The 19600-nt window shown below is 40.8% G+C and overlaps 1 protein-coding gene across 1 annotated transcript in view; it reads left to right on the forward strand.

Annotated features, from left to right (window-relative positions):
• The first annotated feature begins 5086 nt into the window (after positions 1-5086).
• The window catches only part of LOC140158732 (uncharacterized), a 72911-nt gene continuing 58397 nt past the window's right edge, over positions 5087-19600 (forward strand). Inside the window, exon 1 of the mRNA XM_072181930.1 lies at positions 5087-5193. The gene's annotated coding sequence lies outside the window, so the exon portion shown is untranslated. The remainder of the gene's footprint in view (positions 5194-19600) is intronic.

Raw genomic sequence — 19600 nt, forward strand, 5'->3', positions numbered from 1 at the left:
TGAAAGAGAAAATCAGGAGGGCAAAGGAAAAGAAAAAGGGCAAGGAGCCCTTTTCTAGCAAAATTCAGGGCCAAAATAGTGTAAAATACAAAATTTTTCCGCCACACGAGAGTACATTGTAACAATAAAGCCCTTTTTTTTCCGGATAATGGGCCAAAAAAGTGTAAAATACCATTTTTTTTCGAGCTACGCGCGCACATCATCCCAATAAGGCCCTTTTCGGAAAGCTCGAAGACATACAGTCTCTATGTATTGTATGATGTATGATGTGCCCTGAGTAATTTAATGTGATGATTTATCTTTGTTTACAAAGTTACATGAGTGATGACATTTTGGGGGAATTCCCCTCTCAAATTGAGCAAAACAAGTTGAATCATATCTAATTTGGAATATTTGGAAACCCCCTGAGGTTGTAAAGTGAAAATGATGTAATGGAATTCCCCTAAGGAAGTGATGTAATGAGAAAGGTTAATGTTATAATTAAGGCTTGGGAATTCCCAAGATCACATTTGTCTATTAATACTTGGGATTTCCCATTGCTTGATATATAAGAAAATGTAAACACAATTATTGTCACAGTTGATAGTGTTGATCTGGGCTAGCTAGCTAATATGCTTACAGTCCAATTCCTTCAAAGAAAGGAAATTGCTAACCAGAATTAATTTAAGTAGTCAATGCACTACTACCTGCCGGTGTTGTCGGAGAAGATCTAGCATACGTCACAGACCGTACTTCTTCCAAGATAGGAATATATATTCTTCTGCTGATTTGCTGAAGTCTGGTTAAAGGAGCAACATAACTGTCAAAATAAGTGGGGACAACTGCATCGCAGTCCTGCTTCCTGACGATATTGTGTGAAAGGTGGAAATAGCACCAATTTTGGTGAAAGCAGCGCAAGGAGTTAATTGTGGAGAAAGCAGCGCAAGGAGTTAATTTTGGAGAAAGCAGCGCAAGGAGATTTGTGTGAGGATTTCATACGCAAGGATATTTATAAACTCAAGTGTACACTGGACTTAGCTGATTTTCGCATGACACGTAAATAATGATATATTCAGTCAGTCGTCCAGAACATTGCAAGAACTTTATGATCACCAAGAAGAAGAAGAATGCTGGCTAAGTACTAAATAGATTTGTGATTATATTTGATTATTGTGTATGTGCATTTGTTGTCATATATTATACCAATCATAACGTGCTTTCAATTAAAGACTTAGATTTTGTTAGCTTAACCAAACAGTGTATTTGTGTTGTGCATTCGTGTGAGTTCGGGTAAAAGGTGATTTTGGCCTTGAGTCAAGTACGACTGGTAACAGATGCAACTGCAATTTTTTTCGTCTGTGCCCCAAAATTTTATTTTGCCCCCCTCGACCAAGAAAGCTGGCTACGCCCCTGGTGTTGAGAAGTATTCGACTCAAGGGCGTAAATCCGTTTTTGAAAGTGAGGGGGACACTATGACAATTATTAGTCATCGATGTTTCCGCGCAACAGCGCAGACAGTCGCGCCATAGTGGGGTGTCTGAGGGGAGATGTGACCCCCTGAGAAGTGAGAAACTTTTGCAAAATGAAGACCTAATTGAAGCCATTTGGTGGACAGTTTTGGCATTTATATTATTGTGTAAATTTTTAGTTTGAAAAGCTGAAAATTGTTTCGTGGACAAGTCTTTACTATTATTGTATGAATTATTGCTTTTAAAAACAAAGGGCCAGATATCCAAAGCAGAAGCAAAAAGGGCAACTTCTATATGCATAAGCAGGGGGTGTGTATGTCTGAGGGGGTATTCCCATGTTTGCAAAAAGAAGGCCCAATAGAAGCCATTTGCCGGGGCCATTTGGTGTACGATTTTGACACTAGATCAGTAGCGTAGCCAGCGATGGGGCAGTAGGGGGGGGGGAGGGCAGAGTGCCCCCTGACAAAAGATGAAAGAGAAAATCAGGAGGGAAAAGAAAAAGGGCAAGGAGCCCCTTTTCTAGCAAAATTCAGGGCCAAATATTGTAAGGCCTTTTTCAGGAAGCTCGAAGACATACAGTCTCTATGTATTGTATGATGCAACTGCAATTTTTTTCGTCTGTGCCCCCGAAATTTTATTTTGCCCCCCGACCAAGAAAGCTGGCTACGCCCCTGCACTATATTATTTTATTCATAAAATGTTAGGAAATGTGTGAAATTGAAGGCCCAATTAAAACCTTTTGTAGACCACTTGTTTATGTATACACCAGTGGCGGATCTGAGCAGTCAGAGGCCCAATTTTCGAAAAATATGTTATTAATCATGATGAAAGCATTCAGTTGAACTCGAAATTATACTGATATTTATGACATCAAAATACTAGTATAAAATTGTTATGAAAAAGTTCATATTATTATATTAGTGACAGCAAAATATCATAATGTCATAATTATATTGGGACTTCAATACTGAACAATTCTGATTTTAGAATCTACCAGTTTAAACAAAAAAAATAAAATGTTTGAAATTGCCCATACTTTCAGCCCTTGCAATTTCAAGGCAGTCAATATGAAGAATATTGCCCAATTTGAGTTCCAACATGAGGCTTTACCACAGGGTTCAATGGGAGATTCAAACTTTAAATGATTTTTTCCGGAATTTCAAGTGCTTTTTTCTTGCGACAAAAATTAAATTTGACGTTCAATTCAAGTTTCTATTCGAGGGACCCCATATTACTTTTGAGTTTGGAGATAAAAAAATAAAAAGCGAGAAAAAATTCAAATCAAATTTTGCTCCACAGCCTGTGTACTGTACATACGTGCGTCCGGGGCACTCCCTATCTGAAATGGCAGGGGTGTGCCTCGCCATGTTAAAAGTAGGGGGCATTCAGGTCAAATGTACAATTACAAAAATATGGGGTCATTCAGTACACAACCTGAATAAAATGGGGTCATTCGGTATGAAACTTTGAAAAAAGGATGGTCATTGGGGTAACAAAAAGTAAAATGGGAGTCATTGAGTACAGGATTGCCAAAAGATTTTTTTTAAAGGGGGTCATTGGGTAATAGGTAGGACCATAACACAAAAAGGGGGTCATTGGGTACAAGCCGGTTTGAAAAGGGGTCTATCCCGAGGCACATGATGCATAGCTGTCATGGAAGTGCCCCCCCCCCCGGGCTCATGTGTTGCTAGCTGATACAGTGTGAAATTTGACTGCCACACGCTTGGGCTATTCCATTTGACATGCATACACCCCTAGGAGGTCATGACCTCAATCGCGCACACAGGGGTGTAGATATCAAATGGAATCACCTGTTCAGGTAACTTCATTTGAAATTCACACTGCCTGTGTGGAAGATTAAGGGTATTCCCTATATAGGGTGTATGGATTTCAACTGGAATAGCCCAATGGTTTAATCACCTGTGTGAGTTTCTGCATATAAAATCATCGGCAAGTAAAGAGCCCCCATGTCACTTCGGAAAACGCGGTAAATCACACATTATTTGCAGAATCTCTCCTCTTTTTGCACTATTTTCAAGATTTTAAGCTTATCTGCCAGATTTTGTAGTCATCTTTGAGATTTGGCGATTTTAGCTTTTTTGAGCGATTCTCTCATTTTACCGCGTTTTCCGAAGTGACATGGGGCCTTATTTCAAAGTTCGTTTTATTGGTACAAAACGAAACCTTACACTATTTTCAAGATTTTAAGCTTATCTGCCAGACACCTTACAATGTTATGACAACATGTTCAGAGGGGGACTTATTTCTTTTGATGTGTTTATTTGGTCTTCCCTGCCAGGGCATGTCTCGTTCTTGTTCGTCCCTGTGTTCTTGACTTACATCCTGTTCATCTACACACCTCACCCAAATGCCCCCCCCCCCCTTTTTCTTTTAAATTTAATGATTGTATTTAATTTAAAATCAATTCCCCTCACTATTTTAATTTTTTAATTTTTAATGTATTTTATCATGATTGTATTGTACTTTTATATTGTATGAATTTTGTTTTGTATTGTGTGTTTTTTCTGGCAAATAAAATGAAATGAAATAACAAGCTTATCATCGGGGGCAAGGACCCGCATTCAAGCAATGCCTAAAATAAGGTAAGGGTGGGGCAAAGATTTTTTGGCAGGCCAAATAGGGGGGGGGCAAGCATTTTTTGGTAGGTCGAAAGGGGGGTCAAGCGATTTTTGGCAGGTCGAAAGGGGGGGGCAAGTGATTTTTGGCACAGATATTCTGGGCACCGTTTCTATAATACCCTAAAAAAGGTAGGAAAACATTAGGAACATGATATGCAAAATGTCATGCTCACGCTCGCACTAGTACTAGGTAGGCCTATATGATAATACAATTTAAGGTTTTAAATTCTGGTTCCCCAAAATCTTAGTGTGTAAAGGGGGGGGGGGGGAGGGGGCAAAGATTTTTTGACACGTCAATACTTTTTTGGGGGGGGGCAAAGATATTTTTGGCACGGCCAAACTAAAAAGGGTAAGCGATTTTGGCAGACCACTTTGAGAATTCACCACCCTGGGGGTACACATAATTATTGCACACAATTGACACAATTGGTGGGGGGAGAGGGGGTTGGAAAATATTGGGGGGGTCAATAAAATGTGGCGGGGGGCATTTGATCAAGTTGTGTTCCCCCCCACTTTGAAAGGTGAGAGGTACGTGTCCCCTGTCCCCACCCGATTTACGTCCTTGATTGGAAATTGGAGAAAATAGTAGACCTACACTGTATGATGAGCGGTTTTGCCGTGTCTGTTTAGTCCAGTAAATCATCATCATGTCGAACACCACCTGATCAGATGCGATATCGCTATTTTTGACGTCGCCATTGGATTAACACATAATCATGAAATCTTCACAAACAATTCTAAATTTGTTATGTGGTGTCAAAGCAAAATTATCTTACTCTAAAACCGTTGGGGTTCTGCAAAGTACCCCACTGCAAGTATGTTAATTGTCCATTTATAATCGCTAACCGTGTATTGTGAATGGGGCTGTCAGCCCTGTATCTTCGCCAGCCTCGTACGTCCGTGTTGCGTGTCCTATGCCGCCTGCACCTGATACCTGATAGAGAAAGTGAATAGCGCCCTCTATGAAAGTTTTAACTGGTCCGTCCGAAAAAACAACAACCACAACATGGAGATAAGAGGTGTCTGTGGAGAGGTATCAAAGTAACCATTTTTGTCATTGAAATTGGTTTATCGAATATGTCGTGCAAAAGGAAAGACTCCGGAATGTAAGTAGCAAAGTTATTTAATTCATCACTGAATCTAATTTGAACTACAGATAGATAGATGCCCGGAATATAAAATCGACTCAAGCAGTGCAAGCATGAAATGATGTAGCCCGAAACATAATGGCCGGCCCTGTTCCTTCCTCACTAGGCTTCGTACGGAGAAGGACAGTGGAAATGGTAGTGACGGAGGTGTGAGTACCTCGGGGGCCTCGGGCTAGAAATGATGAACTTATCATAATCATGAAGCCACTCTCTTAACATGTACGGTAAAGCTTCCTTAGTCTTGCCAGCAAGACGTCAGTTAGGGATTCATTCATATATTTTCATGACTATAAAGCGGTTGTTTATGCGGGCCGAGGGGCCGCTTATGCCCGAGGGCATAAACAACCGCTTAGTCATGAAAATATATGAATGAACCCCGCTCACATCCCAGAACATTTTGTGATTCTTATTTCACCAAAATAATAACAAAAAAGTTATTAAAATACACGATTTCCTAGTCACGATTATCGCACTTTCAGTTTCCCACGCGTTTGAACGGGAATTGGATTGCCTACTTTTTCGATGTCTAGTGAGCAAATTTTTTCAATATTTTGAGAAAATGATGTCAAATTTTCTATTCTGTAATCTGTATTGTTTGGTAATAATGTCTTTTGCCAATAGTATGTTTAAAGTTGTAATTTTGTGTTTTTGATCGCAAAGATCGGATATTTTCGTTCCTGATTCAATTCTGAACCCTTCAAGGGTGCCGATTTCGACAGAACTTTGACGATAATTTTGCCTTTTGGACACTAAAATGCTTTTGATCCTTAATTTTGTTTCAACCGAGTCTTAAATTAGCAAGCACAATACGGTTGGTACCACTTTTATATACATTGATAAAATTTTAAAGATTTTTTTTCAAGTTTTTAACCGGCGCAAAGCGTTAAGTGTGTATTTCCCATTGACATCCAAAATGGGAAATACGAGTCTGATGGACATAGGAACGGCGTCCATGAGACTCAGCGAGTCTACGATTTCCCCGGTTCTTACATTATGCAGACTGGCAGACTGTGGCAGACTGGATTGTTGCATGTTCATGAAATACTTTCCATCATTATAAAACTTATTTTTTACAACAGTTGATGTGTAAACAGGTTCATCCCAATGTCATACTTAATAATTGTATGTATTCAATTCAATTCAATTATTTAACAAAATACCCCTATTGTATTGAGCAATATATAATTTGGGTTGACCCTCGTGCTAGGAATTCATCCTCTTGTGTTCCTATAATGGATAATAGTGTCACTAGGATCCACAACATGCTCATCTATTAGGGCACAGTTCTTTAACCCCAATACATTTGTACATTCACTGCATGACAGTCTTTCAAAATATGGGGATAAAAACTCATACTCTGCAACTTCAGGTCAAATTTTGCACTATGGTTGTTTAATTCAGGTTATTGGGCTATGCCATTGGGATACGGTCATTGTGGTCCATAGTGTGTGGTGGCCTAGATTTATGATAAATAGGATGGAAAGTGGTTGTCAAATCTTAATAGTGTTAGTGACCAGGCAGTGACAGACTTTTTATTTGATGTAAAATATTTGATGTACGGTATTTTCTATTCCCATTCTATTTCCAGTATTTAAATGTTTAGGGGCTGTGCAATATTTATGAGCCCCCAGTGTGGGGGGGGGGGGTAAATTTCGAAACGGCTCGCCAAAAATTGCTTGCCCCCGGGGCCTCTCGGCCCGCCAAAAATTCTTTGGCCCCCCCCCCCCCACCTTGCACATCCCAATTTACAAACCTACCTTAAATGGTCTTGATAAATGTTGCGATCGCAGCGAGCAGGAAAATTTGCATATTAAAACGTTTCAGTACCGTACCGTTTTCCTAAGCCTTTTTAGCACGTTTTATTCAAAAGGCGCCCCATGAATGTGTGCCAAAAATCGCTATAGGCCTATTGATTTTATGTCAGACATTTGTTGTAGCTTGTTGTCTCGCTTTCCTTCACACCGATTTTTATGAACTTGCAACAATCCAATTTGAGCCTGTATGACCCTGACATGACCTTGATAATTTTTGTCCACCATTAGGGTAGTTCTAACCTGACATACTACCCCGCATACTACCACTAGTATACCAAATGGTATATTTTGATACTAGTCTCATATTCTAACCCAGTCTGCCACAGTCTGCCACAGTCTGCCAGTCTGCATAATGTAAGAACCGCGATTTCCCTGCATTTTCCCTACCCGGCGATCTCACATCCGGGACACCGGGCATAAACGCTGTTTATGCCCAGCTCTCGACCAATCACGCGCGCCGTTATATAGCGCGTATGTATGAATCTTATATCATAAACATAATGACATCTACGACTACGGACCATCATGACCATAGAGTCTAAAGCGCCCGTCATACTTTCCTGCCGCTGCGGCAAGCGGCAGGGCGTTTCAACCAATGACAAGCCTTTATTGTGTCCGTTTGTCTGCAATGCGCATGCGCCACGCTGCTCAGCGGCAAGCGGCAGGGTAGTACATGTATGAAACCAGCATAAGCCTCCAGCATACTTTCCTGCCGCTGCGGCAAGCGGCAGGGCGTTTCAACCAATGACAAGCCTTTATTGTGTCCGTTTGTCTGCAATGCGCGTGCGCCCACGCCGCTCAGCTCAGCGGCAAGCGGCAGGGTAGTATGAAACCAGCATTACAGTTACTGGAACTACGGTAAAGCTTAATACCCTTGACTTGTTTTTTTATACACATACAAATTTACAATGTACATGATATGCGTGTGAAATACAACCAATACAAGATACAACAGAAGAGGCTTTAAATACAAATGTATATGTCTGGTTCCATACAGCAATACGCAGTATTCTGTATCTGTAGTTTACTACACAACGCTCCCTATAATCAAATTAAGTAATTCTTGCCAAACTGGAACATGCGCGTTGCGTCCATGTAGTGTACTAAGCGTGTACGCAGTGTAAGGCGTGTGTATACTTTCTTCTGTGCCGCGCTATATTCGCGTGTGTTTATCGCGGAGCCACTAGCGTTCACAGTGTTCCAGTTTGGCCAAGAATTACTGTAAACCGTATTGTTTGTAATAAACGCTCCCCTCTAATAAACGCCCCCCTCCAATTTTTCTGTGAAAAATTGACAAAAAATCCATGCTATATCGTGTGAGTAAGCTTAAAACTGGCATCAGTCAGTCAGTCTTAATGTCAGGGACGATCGGTAAATTGCATGGACAAAACCTGTTATGACTCACACTTTCATCCATTCCATTGGCTAATTATGGTAGAATTTCACTAGATTCTTGCTTGATGATGTACTTACGGGTGTAATTTTGATTTATTTACCACGAAAATGATATTTTCCATGGGCGTTGGCATTAGTATAGCCGTAAATTCCTCCTTTCTACAGGAGCACCATCGGGAAATTTAACCCGATATTAAATTTTTTTTCACTGACAATTCACCTTCAATAAACGCCCCCCTTTTGGAAAAATGCAACGCCCCCGGCGTTTATTACAAACAATACGGTAATTTGATTATAGCTGGAACCAGACGTGTAGGAGTTGGTGTGCGCATGGGTTGTTTAGTCGTTTCTTAGGTGTTCCGTCACTGCAGTTTTGAAGCTGGCAGGGTCTTGAATTTGTATTGGGTAGGGCAGATTGTTCCAGGTAATTACCGTTTTGGGGAAAAATGACTGTTTGTAACAGTCTTTGTTGCAGGTGATTACTTAAAGCAGCTGGGTGATTGTGCCATGATTGACGCGGGTTTGGTTGCAGTAAGTCTTCGACCGGCAGGGCCAGGAGGCCCTGTCTTGCTTTGTGTAGAAATGTTACTCTGTTGGCTGTTCTCCTGTTGGCCATTGTATCCCAATCCAGGTCGCTGACTAGTTTAGTAATGCTGGTGGTTCTGTCGTATGTGTTCGTAACGAATCTGGCTCAGGGTCTTAGCTAGCCACCCGTCTGGCCGTCATTTTAGACTGCCAGTTTGCTCCTGGGACGGGCAAAATTAATGCCTTTGACAGATGCTATATGTTTTGAGAAGCTAATTGACCTTTTTAGTAAACCCATTAGTAGAACAACTCTTTGAACCCCCCAATAGGCTATAGATGTCTGGTAAATGTTTTAAAGGTCAAATTAGGACAGGCAATTTTATTCAAATGACGGGCAACCCTCAATTTCTAGCTAAGACCCTGATCTGGCTGCCCTTTTTTGGATTTTTTCAATTTTATTAATGAGTTCTTTCTGGTGCGGGTCCCAAACGGAATTTGCTGTCTGATAAGCAGGTATGAATAATTCCGCGTGAATTGAGACGTCAGAGCAGGTCAAAGTACCGTACTATTTTAGCCTACGTCCCGTATCCTACTATCACTCAAACAAGGAAATCTCTTCACGAATTCACTCACCTTGCGATCCTACATCATCAGTTGAAACAAACGTACATCTAAGTTTCCAAAAACAACTTTGTCATTCCTCAAAACTACAATTAATAAAAAATTGAAATCCTACTATTACCCGTTATTGAAAATTTTGTTCGATTTATGTCAACCAAAAGAGCGCACAAGTCGAGTTCAGTTGACCAAAAGGGTTGGGGATCGCATTTTTAACTATCACTAAATGTTTCGGAATTGAGGTCGGCTAAAAAGTATACAATTTCGGGGACTGTAATTGGCGTACATGTAGATGTCACATTTTGAACAGTGAGCGATAAGTGACCAATTTGGCTTTCAGCACAAGTGTTTGGCCTTACTCTATGTGGCTTTTCCATACAGTGAACAATAAACAAGAAATGAAATTCAATGTTAACATATATCTGCACAAGTGACTGATAGCCTATGAAGTTTCAGGCTTTAAGTTTATAAAAGCCATAATGTACGATCTTATTATATTAATATGAAATTGGTTAATTTTTTTCAAACCTGATTTTTTTTGCATATTTGTAATGTTTGTTTACACATGTCCCAGCTGCACACCTAAATGGAATCGGCCAAATGTGTTGTCTTTATAGGTCAACAGAGCAAAGTTCGACATATTTTCATAATTTAAAAATTATGATAATATGTCCTCCCATAGAACTGCACGTGTTAAATGGCCAAAATAACCAGCGCCAATAAAAGGATTAGGGATTAATCTAATGTGATAATCACAACCAGGCACATGTAGCTTCCACGAGTGCAGAGACAGAGAGAGAGAGCCCAACCAGGCTCAGTGCACCTTAAGGGCACACAACTATGAATCAACTGGCGTAACTACCTCTTTCTCTCTTTTTTTTTTTTTAAAGAAAAAAAAAAGATCACTTTCCTCACAAGGAAGTGAGGATAACACTACTAAACAACTACTACTAACAACTGACTTGCAGAAACCAATCTAACAGCTTATGTGAATGAAGACACTGTTGGTTTAGAACATTCAAAATAGGCAATGTGCCAACAGTCAATAACATCAACAGTTCAAGAGTCTTTTTGTCTGCAATGACAAACTGACATTCAACATGAATGTAAAATGGTTCAAAGTTCAAAGAAGTAAACGCCAGTTCCAGAGTTTTCTTTTAGAATTCCAAATGACATACGTAAATCAGTTCAAAGTTCAATGAAGTGACCATATAGGAGGACACCGATGATGGATTAATGTCATAGTACACAGTGACCTGTCCATTTAGTTTAACACATAGTCTTTCAGGTGCTCAGGAAGTTTGTGAGGGCGCCAGGAACGCCTTTGTGTGAGCAATGGTGGCATGATCTCAGGGCCAACCATACTAGCTTGGGGGATACTTTCACTAACCTCACTGCTGTTACCGGTACATGGATTAGACTGTGCAACCAAACCGGAGGTATTGCTGGAGCGATGACCGCTTTCGCTCAAGGGATCGCGAAGATCTGACTCAGAACTGGGGTGCGAGTGATTAGCATTCCTGGGCAGGGGGTCACAAGTAGCAGGTGTGGACAACTCGCCAGGTATGAAAGGAGGCTCTGGAGGAGTACATTCAGGGACCACTTCAACAAACTCGGAATCCTCGGTGGGTGGAGACGACTTGGGAAAGGGACGAGAATCCAGGTCAGGATAATACTGGACCTTAAAGCACTCAGATTTCTTGATACGATAAGAAGTATTCGAAGCTGAGAACCCACAAATTTGCTGGATGTTGCACCATGGGCCTTCGATAGTAGTGACTAAGTAGCGATCTCTAGCATGAGATTTCTTGCGATCTGAGTAGAGGTAGACAAGATCACCAACCTCCAACTCTGCTGCTGGGGAGGCAGAGGCTAATGGGGCCTTTGAATGAGCACTGTGTGGGTGGTTGGCTTTTCGCAAGGCATGCTGGGCCTGAATCATTTGACAATCAGTGAAAGGAACCTGCTCATTGGTAAACTGGTCTCGCTGAAACCACATCTCACGGGCTGAAAGACCTCGGGATCTGATGCGAGTATTAAGGGCTGCAGTAGCAATGGCAAGTGATAATGCTGTAGCCGGACCACCTGTAGAATCTTGTCTGACCAACTCATCTTCAAGCTCACGAATGGCTTTCTCAGCAACAGGATTCTTGTTATTATTTGTAATACGACCGATCTCAACCGATAGATGGTAACGTGTGAGAAGTTTGTCATTGGCGAGTCGAACAAACCCTGGTGCTGGGTCAGTACGAATGACTGCAGGGGGGCCATCAAGTGGACGAAGTTCAATGCACAATTGAATCAGGGCATCACGCAACGTGCCATGTTGTTCATTCTCGACAATGCAAGAAGCTGTGTAGGACGTTGAGGTTTCGCGCAGCACAAGGACTAGCTGGCGGCTACGCTTCAGGATATCAGCTGCAAAAGAAATGCCAACTGCATCGGGAGGGTCACTTGAGGACTGCTCGATCAATGTCTTAGGGGCATTGGACAGAGAAGCACACTGGTGACAAGTTGATGTCACATGATCAATAGCCTTGTCCATATCAAGAGCATAAAAGTAACGCTGGGTCACCAAACTGAGCTGATGTTTGGAGGGATGGTCAAGTTGGATGTGCAGGGCAGTGAGAAGACCATTTAAGACCTGTCTGGGAACAACAATACAATCGCGAGTTGGGGACAATGGTTGATCACGACGAACAACAAGTAGGCCATCTCTAGCGATAGATGCAACCTGCAAATAGCGCTTCACATCTTTGACAGAAGTAGCTTTCTTTGAGGGGCGAGTGCCCTGAACTAGATGAGCATTTGTTCGTCGCAGATCCGGGCATTCCTGCTGAATAGCATGCCAGGCTGCTTTGCTGGCAAAGGGAGCTTAGCTTTCCGGACAGAATGTCATGTGCGGAAACACGAAGGACAGTTGCTTCCTCTTCACGTTTGATAAAGGAGCATATTTGACAAGTGGGCTCAGTGCAGTCAGGGGCATTACGACTAGCAAAGTCTGAGGGGTGTTAGCTGATCCTGCAAGATGACGAACAGATGCTTGGAAACGACTGACAGTGGAGAGGAATGTGGACACGCGAGGACTGGCTGAAAACTCACCCGGCAGAGCTTTTCATATGCCTGAACACAAGGTTTGCTGTCAGTGAGGATACATGTCTTGTGTTTGGACTGAATAACATAGGGACTGAAGTGCTTGGTGGAGGCAGAAATAGACAGCGCCTCAATTTACAGGGTAACCATGTTGGCTGTCGATCACGCAATTTAGCACTGAAGAACCCGGCGAGGAAGAGTTTGTCATTGCGGAAATATACAATGTCGACCCAATGCTATGTTTCTTCACGGATCCATCAGTAATGATCCAAAGCTGATCATTGGGATGGGGAAGTGTGACTGCCCTAGCGGAAGACAGTGCTGCTTGAGCCTTGTGAAAAGCAGTATGCAGACTATCAGACCATGTAAGCTCTTCAGTTGATTGGTGCCCTGCAATAGCATCATCTAATGGGGCTACCAGACTGGCACAATTCTGAATGACACGGGCCAGAACCTTGTATGCACCGATGAAGGACCGCATGCCACCAACTTTGCTTGGAGGCGAGCAGCTGGAAAGTGTGGCGATGCTATGGGGCTAGCACAAAGGGTTCCATTTGACCAAATCCAACCCAGAATTACTGTCTTTTGGGGGCAAATGACTGTTTTGGAAGCAGAAAGACGTAACCCAGACTTAGACAAAGCTTGCAAAACTTGGCGCCAATTCTCAACAAGTTCATCCACAGTATTACCACCACAGTACAAGTCATCAGCGAGTTTTGCTACGACACCTTTCTCTAAGAGGTCACCAAGGACACGACACATCAGTTCCTCAAGGGCTGTTTCAGAACCTGGCATACCCATGGCACACCGTGTATACACACGCACCCCACGAAAGGGAGTTGCAACACCACAGTATTTCATGGACTCATGGGATAAAGGGATTTGGTAGAAAGCACTAGTCAAGTCAGTGGCAATCAAATACTTCCATTTGGCAATTGAACGCAATGTTGAGTCCACATTGGGCATTAGAGAGGGTTGTGGCTTGCTATATCTACCGACATCAGCAAATGCAGTAACCAGACGAAAGCCTCCATTAGGCTTCTTGACAAGAAAGGACGGGTTAAGGTATTCGACACACACACCGACATCTTCAGGTCTAGCAAAGACGCCTGCTTTTTCAAGCTGATCAAACCTTGATTGCAACTCTTGGAGTTTATCCTGTGCATACAATGGGAGACGACCTTTGCGTTGGGGGGGTTGGACCGGTCCCATATTAACCACAGATTTGAAAGGGCCGACAGCACCATTGTAACCTGGGAAACTAGGGTCAAAAACCTCATCGTACTCATCGAGAAGACTGCGGAAGTTGGATTGCTCACAAGTGCCAAGTATACCATCTGGGTCAAGGGCAACAGCAGCTGAGTAGTTAACCGTGAACTGGGCTTTGGGACATTGACTGATGCTGCTGCAGCAGTGTGTGTTGGCTTAGCAGTTAGTGATGGTGAAAAAACAGTGTGTATCTGGCCAAGATGTTCATGCTTTCTGATGACAAGTGGCACACCAGTATTGTTGGGAATGCTAACCCTGCCTGCAATACTTGTGATTACATCAGGCTTGGGCCAGGCTTGTTTGGGCGGTAGGAACCTACCGAGCGGGGTATCAACACGGGGCTCAATGGCAAAAGTAGCATCTGATTCAACGATGTCTGCAGGGAGATTTACCTCAACGTATGACCCTGGCCATATGGTAGTGTTTTGAGAAGGTCCACGAAGTATATGGGCACGACGAACAGTGTGCTGGGATTTGGGGCTCTTGTTGGCGCCATAAGTGATAATTGTACCATCTGTCAAGATGATTTGGTTCTTAGCAGGGCGAATTGCGACATCATTGCATTTCATGAAGGGAATACCTGCAAGGATTTCTTCGTCAAGGTCTCTAACAACTAGACCTTAAAGACAAAGGAGTGTCTGTCACGAGTAAGGTGAGGGTTGTTTCCCCAACTACCTTAAGAGGGGATGACCCATCAGCTTGACGGGCAGACTGCGAACTCTGATGAATGGGGCATCCTAATCGTTGGACAGTGTTTTCGCGAATGAGATTACCAGTGGATCCACTGTCAATGGTGATGCGGACCGCATGGTGCTTGTGGAATGCATCTACATAGGGAGACTGATCAACATGAATTCGCAGCGCTGTCTGAACATTGGGCTGCGCACTAAGGTCAGATTGGTCAACAAAGGCGCATGCTAAATCTGAGTCGCTGTCACAATCATCAAGGATGTTAAGCTGACGAGCTTGGGCCAGGTATTTTCTGTCCTTTTCAGGGAGGTACGAGCACTCGCTTAAGAAATGCGCATGGTCATGCCGACCAGCTTGCTCACACAGAGGGCAGGATTTACCAAATGATTTCTGAGCTTTCAATTTAGGCATCGGTCTACGCTGACTACTAGTGCGCATGCTGCGAGCAGCATCGTTTGAGCTCAGCTCATCCAGGAGCGAATCCAGAGCTTGAGAAATTTCGGCTTTGATAGAAGCCAAGGTGCGCGGATCTTAGCTCTGTACCGCACCGCTGCTTTACTAATCGGGGCAGATCAGGGTGTATAAGACGCAACCACGTTAACACTACAAAGTTTTCGAGTGTAGGCGTAATCTCCTCATCTTCATCGATGACTTGGTCATGTTGACTGATGCCGCCTCCTTCACGCATGAGGTTGTCGTCGGTGAATGCTACTAGACGCTGGTACAAGTCCTCTGGCCGTTCATCAGGGCCAAGGGTAATATTGTTGAACTCTAGGAAGTGGCCACCTGTTGTTTGGAAGCCAAAATGGAGACGGATGGCTTGCCATATCTTTTTCAGGCTGGTGCAGTTTTTGAGTATTGTATTACGTGAGATAATTGGACAATAGTTGGCTATTTGTCCAAGCATAAGCTCCAATGCAGCATTTTTCTGGACTGCTGTTTTCCTTTGGGCTTCCTGTATGTCCTCACCGTCGTTAGTGAGACCTCGAAGCGGGGAAGTTTTTGACTTTTTGCCCCATACCGCTCCTTCAACCAAGTAGGGAGAAAAGCTTGGGTCTAATGACAGTGTATACTGGAGGTTATGTTTCCAGCTTTCAAATGAGTTTATTGTTTCGTTCTTTGTTAGAGGCCATTGCTTCGGCGCACGATGTGTTGTGGCCATTGCTGATTGTTTTTACACTCGTGTATGGCTCTGGTTTTTTAAACATGTATCAAAAGGCTTAATGACACTTTGGGAGACCCCAGCAGAAACACATGACATATTTCAGGATAACTTTTTACATTTTTATGTAGTGTAGACATAGGCTAATCTCCCATAGCTTAACAAAATTTGTCCCAGTTTTCTTTCTTTACTTGAGACCAGACCAAATGTCCAATTGTTAACGGAAATTTGTCAACCTAACAAAAGTGGCTAATTTGTTTTGTTTGCAAAATAAAACCAGATCAGCTCTGAGTATTCTGTTCAATATTTTATGAACACATGTTAGTACAAGATCCAAGAAATACAAGATTTACCTAAATAATTTCTAACATGAAAAAAATTTGAGCACTTGAAAATTATGTTTCGGACGTTACATTTTCCGTTAACAATCTTGCTCTATTTTTTTAACATGGTCTAAGTGATTGTTTTATCAAGTAAAACATGCACAAATACTTTCATTGTATGCCTCAGGGCAATATAAATAATTGCAAGTGCACATTTTGTATCGGTTGAATGTTTTCAAATTATGGTGAAGCAATACTTAAATGGGTCTCATTTTCCGTGAACAGTTTTGTAACATCCGAAAGAATACATATCAAACTACTAACACAGAGCTCTCGGTCTGTGGGTCTGTGGATATCTCTGTCTTTACTCTAGGGGAGTGAGTTGGCAGAAATATGGCTAAGTGGGTTATAAGGTCAGGAGAGTGAAATGCAGGACTTACTTCTATGTTCAACTGCAGTAGTAGTGGAAACATACCTCTGGCAGTCACTAGAGAAAGAGTTCAAGTAACACATGCATGCACCGTAATGTCTACCCAGAATTCATTGCTGCACATTATTTTGAATTTCAAACTTTGTCCGAATGGTCTGCAAATGGTACAGATTTGTCATTTCTGTCTGTTGGTAAGGGTATGGAAGTGGTTGTGTAAGCCTACCCATAATGCAATGTGAAGTGGTTGTTTACCCATAATGCAATTTGTAAAGTTGCTCCAATTGGGTTGTAACTCGGGATAGACACTCCGGGAGTATAAAACCGCAAAGGTCATCTAAGGTCAAAGGTCAGGTCAAATTTAAAGTTCCTCTGATCGGGCTTTAACTCGGGTAAAATAATCCCTACCAAACTGCAAAGGTCATCCGAGGTCAAAGGTCAGGTCAAATTTGAAGCTACTCCAATTGGGCTGTAACTCGGGGAGAATGATCATCCTCAACACTCGGGGAGTCTAACACCGCAAAGGTCATCCGATGTCAAAGATCAGGTCAAATTTGAAGTTGTTCCAATTGGGCTGTAACTTATGGAAAATAATCCCTGACTCCCGGAGAGTATAAACCCATAAAAGGTCATCCCAGGTCAAAGGTCAAGTCAAAGTCTAATTTTAAGTTGCTCTGATCAACAAAGCTCATCACCAGGGAACAGTTTGGAACATTTAGCCATTTAACATTTATCAGTAGACTATCACCAGGATGTGGCTCTAGTTGTCTTATAATTATGTGAAGAACAATACCAGCTTTGAATTTTCATTATTAAGTTGAAGTAGACATAACAACAAGTATCTAAATGAAAAAAAGATTTTACTTCCTCTTGACTTTATGTAAAATGTTGGTCACACAACATTTCCGTTAACAATGGTAACATCCGAATCAAATGTAACATCCGAGACAGAAAGAGTGACATATTATTGAAGAAATTTAATTTGAGGGAAAATGAAATGGTCAAATGGATTGGAAATCAAGGGCAGGCCATAGTAGAAATATTTTTTACCATACCTGGGTTTGTTCTTTGAGTGTGCAAACCGTTAACATGTCAAGTTTGTTTCGGATGTTACAAGGCAAAATGTTAACGGAAAGTGAGGCCAATGACAGGGCTTTGTAAGAAGATTTTAGAATATACACTTAAATGAATATGAATTTCTAGTAAATATGATGTACATTCTTATTTTCCTAATATTGCTGACTCCATTTCACCTTTAAAAACCTTGCTAGTGGAAAAAATTACAAGTTGTTAGCTCTACAATATCTATTGTTTCTATGCACAACACATAAAATAAAAAGCAATATGATTGATTTGGTTCATTCCTTTCAAATTAATTTCATTACTGACATATACGCATTTCCTAAGAAATTTATTTTAAATTTGAACAGCAATTTACACTGAGTATTTCTCCATACACTAGCAAATTACTTTAATTTAAAATGTGTTTCGGATGTTACCTATTTTTTGTTAACAAGTCCAAAATGAAGTTGTAATTTCAAAAACTTTATAAGATTTTAGCACTAGATGATATCTAAAACTTATTGAAAATAATTAAGGGCTGGGGTATGAGCGTTTGGACAGTATTTATTTTGGGACATTAGAGCACATCAGACATATCGAATTGCATTCTGAATCGAAGAATGTCATTCTGATATCAAATAATTTTGATTTTTGAAATTAGCAATTTAATACACATTTTATGGCAAATCATTAAAAATTGATATTTTTGATATTTAACAGTACTTGAAGTAAACTTTATAAATCTGATGATTTATACTTAAAGTGTATGTAGGTGGGATGAAAAGCCGACGATCAATTGAAAATTTTGACCTTTCAGTATTGAAGATATGGATTTTTTTCCCAAAACACCAAAAAAAAAATTAGGTCTTTTTGGGAAAAAATCCATATCTTCAATATGAAAGGTCAAAATTTTCAATTGACCGTCGGCTTTTCCTCCTACATACACTTTAAGAATATATCATTAGATTTATATAATTTACTTCGAGGACTGTATTATATCAAAAATTTGAAAAATATCAAATTTTTATAATTTGTCATAAAATTTGTATCATATTGTGATTTTCAAAAATGAAAATTATTTGATATCAGAAAGACATGCTTCAGTATTCAGAATGCAATTCGATAGGTCTGAGGTGCTCTCATGTCCCACAAAAATACTGTCGAAACGCAATAAACGCTCATTTTAGATCCCTTAAGTAGCAATTTTATCATAACATTTATTTCAAAATTGAAAAAAATCTGCATTTTCATAAAAAAAGTGATCATTTTAACATTATATACGTACATGTACATGTGTGAGGCCTATATTGGAATCACTATGCACATATACCAGAAATGAAGCAGGAGAAATACTTATTATGCTTCATACAGCTTCATTATGTCCAATAAAACTATAAATTAACAATAGAAACAAATTAACCAACAAGAAAAATACTCAAACAACAGTACAAATTTCAAGGGAATTATTTGTTAACACAGATTTATGAGCTGTTTTAATACACATCAGTTTTTGCATATTTTATATTATGTGCAAATGATAAATGACTGTGCCTTGCATTAAAATATTTCTGAGTGTCCATGGTGGCAACATACCTGTTGTATAATGATCTCATGTTTGTTAATTCAACTTCCAACCATCAAACTTTGTAAAAATGTTAACAGCATGTAACATCCGAATCACTGCCTTTAATTATACAAGTATTTGTACATATTTTGAATCATTTGAATAATTTCAACAGGTTTTCTGATTCAAAGTGATTGATATTTATGCTAAAATAATGAAATATCACAAATGTTTCCCTCAATTAGTTAAATTAGATTGCAAATGCATGTTAACGTAATGTAACATCCGAAACACTCTGAAGTTGGGAAGACATAAACGAGAGCCTGATTATGCTTGTAAGAAAGGCATAGCCCTTTGTATTGCCAACTTAATGCTTCAGGGAGCTAATTAATTTGATTTATTATGATGTCCAGTGCACATTTA

The sequence above is a fragment of the Amphiura filiformis genome, chromosome 1 (genome assembly GCF_039555335.1).
Source record: "Amphiura filiformis chromosome 1, Afil_fr2py, whole genome shotgun sequence".
Classification (NCBI taxonomy): domain Eukaryota; kingdom Metazoa; phylum Echinodermata; class Ophiuroidea; order Amphilepidida; family Amphiuridae; genus Amphiura; species Amphiura filiformis.